The following is a 2,848-nucleotide window of genomic DNA, read 5'->3' as shown; positions in this document are numbered from 1 at the left end:
GTCATCTCTGCCGCCGTCCCTCCCTGCACTGGACATTCTGTGGTCAGTGAGCATCTCCCCTGCACTCAGCACTGAATCTCTTACTGCTCCTGCCCATCAGGAGAGGAGGACCCATGAAGAGAGCTGCCAACCACAAGAGCTCAGAGGTGAGGAAAACGTGATTGTCCTTCTTCAGGTTCGCCTTTAGTTGCTCACTAAAAGCAAAGCCAGCTTGGCCAGATGTGGGACGCACAGTGTCACCTTAGCGAGAGAGGTGAGAAAGATCGTACACTGAGTGAAGGCATCGAGCTTCCTCTAGAGAATATGTCCATCGGAAAGGGGCAGCCCAAGCATTGACGGTGAACTCCAGGCACTGCCCTGAGGGGAAAGGGGAGGGACTTGGCCATTTTACTTTTTGCCATTCAGTACCTGGGGAAACCTAGCTTTTGGTAAAGCCTGTGAGACTCTGGTCACCACTCGTGACTTGGTTTATCCTGGGCTGTGGAGTGGGACCATCTCTGTGGGGAGAGGGATGAGTCAGGCTGCGAGCCCATGCCCTTAACCAGCTGATTTTGGAGGCCGCTCTTCTGAGGACAGTGCTGATGAGGGAGTTCAGGCCCTCACTCTGGAACCAAACTGTTGGGAGTTTGAACACTGTCTCTCCTGCTTCTAGCCATGTGGGCTCAGGCAGGCTAACTGATGTCTTTGTGCTTCAGATTCTTCAACAGTAAAATGGGGATAATAATAGTATGTATTTGCAAAACATATACCTGATAAAGTTTCAGTATCCAGAATATATATAAAGAACTCTACTATTTTTCACGTATTAGATTGGCAGAAAATAAAAGTAAAATAACTAGCTCAGTGTGACAAGAGGATAAAGAAATGGCCACTTTCAAATGGGAGTGTAAATTAGTCTAGCTTTCCAGGTGACAATTTGGCAAAACTGATTGCAATTAAAGATAAAAAATAAAATTTTCTTTTTAAAATAAATAAAAACTACAGTACATTTTTTTGGGATAATTGAGGATGTTCGAAAATGGAGTGTACATAAGGTAAGAATTTTATCAACTTTTCTAAAAATTAAACTTTTTGTTTTTGAGAGGGAGAGAGAGAGAGAGCATGAGCAGGGGAGGGGCAGAGCCACACTGAGCTAGTTATTTTACTTTTATTTTCTGCCAATTTAATCTATTTCACATACAGGTTTATGTGTGGACATAAGTTTTCATTTCTCTGGGACAAGTGTCCAAGAGCACAAATGCTGGCTTCTGTGGCAACTGCATGTTTAGTTTTATAAGAAACTGCCACACTGTCTTCCAGAGTTAACTGCATCATGTTACCTTCTTTTAAAGGTTTATTTATTTCTTTGAGAGAGAGAGCAAGCGAGCGAGAGAGCAGTGAGGAGGGGCAGAGGGAGAGAGAGAATCCCAAGCAGACTCCCTGCTGAGGGCAGAGCCTGACACAGAGCTCAATCCCACAACCCTGAGGTCACGACCTGAGCCAAAATCAAGAGTCAGACGCTCAGCCGACTGAGCCACCCAGGGACCCCTGTTGTCACTATTTTTTAACTCAAGCTATCCTGACAGATGTGTAGTGATGCATCATTATGATTTTAATTTGCATTTATGTAATGGTTAATGGGGTTGAACGTATATTTTCATGTGCTTATTTGTCATATGTATATACTCTTTGGCGAAATGTCTGTTCATGTCTTTTGTCCCCAAAACACCGGTATCTTTTGATTTAGCAATGCATAGATAGACCGGCAGAGACTTTCTAAGATCTGTGCACAAGAAAGTGCATTGTAACAACTTTTCGGTAACAAAATAACAGCAACCAAAAAGCCAAATCTGGCAAGGGTGCAACAAAACCTCAGAAGAAATTGATTACATTTTCATGGCCCAGTGATATGAGCAAACACTGGGGCCAAAGAATGATCAAAGGCAAAAGTATGGAATCCCTTATAGTAGACAGAAGTAACAACTTACCTCACACAGGTTGTGATGTCCAAGAGACAACCGCTCCCAGGTAGAGGACAAGCTTCCTGGATTTCACTTTCTATTGGGATGCTGCAGATACCACCGGGCCCTCACAAAGCTCTCTTTACTTCCATGTGTGGGTTTTTGGATCCTTTCGCTTTTTCCAGCTACTCTGGAAAGTATGGCTACATGCCTACCCACCAGGTGCAAATTAGAAGTAAGGACCTCAGCACCTGCCCAGAGTGCTTTACTCAAAGACTGAGTGGGTCAAGGCCACTCAGAGTTTCCCAGGTTTGCCCTCTGTGATAAAGTCTGACTCCATTTTTTGGTGTCTGACTGCTGACAGCTTGTAGACTTCAACTCTCCCTCTTCCCCACATCTGGGCAAGCTGATAAACTCAGATGCTCCCAACTTTGGCACAGCGAGAGTTTCAAGCCAGGCAGCCCTCTCCCCAAGGACGGGAACTCCTACCTGGGTCCACCCCTGATGGAGGTACAAACCCCAAGCCAGTCTCCTTTCCTTGCTACCTCAATCCATTTTTCAAGACAGCTTGGGAAGCCCATCTTCTTCTCATCCAAAAGCCTCATCGTGGAAGTAATAACCATTTCATACCCTCTTGGTGTGTGGCTACAACACCCTCTCTTTGAGCTTTACTGTCATTGGATCTGTTTTAAAATACCTGTTGTCAGTGACACAGGCACACTCTAGGACATGTGTAAACACTCTAGGCCGGACTGGAAAGTTCACCTAAAGTCAAGACTTGAACACATGATGAGATGGATGTGTTTTCACTGTCTAATACAAAAAAATAAAAATAAAAATAAAAATAAAAAAATAAATCAAGAGGAAAAAGTCTTTTGGTTACTTATTTGAAATCCTTATGAGTTTAT

Source organism: Zalophus californianus, chromosome 15, assembly GCF_009762305.2.
Source record: "Zalophus californianus isolate mZalCal1 chromosome 15, mZalCal1.pri.v2, whole genome shotgun sequence".
NCBI classification, from domain to species: Eukaryota; Metazoa; Chordata; class Mammalia; order Carnivora; family Otariidae; genus Zalophus; species Zalophus californianus.
The sequence above is the reverse complement of the archived record's forward strand: the minus strand, read 5'-3'. Positions refer to the sequence as shown.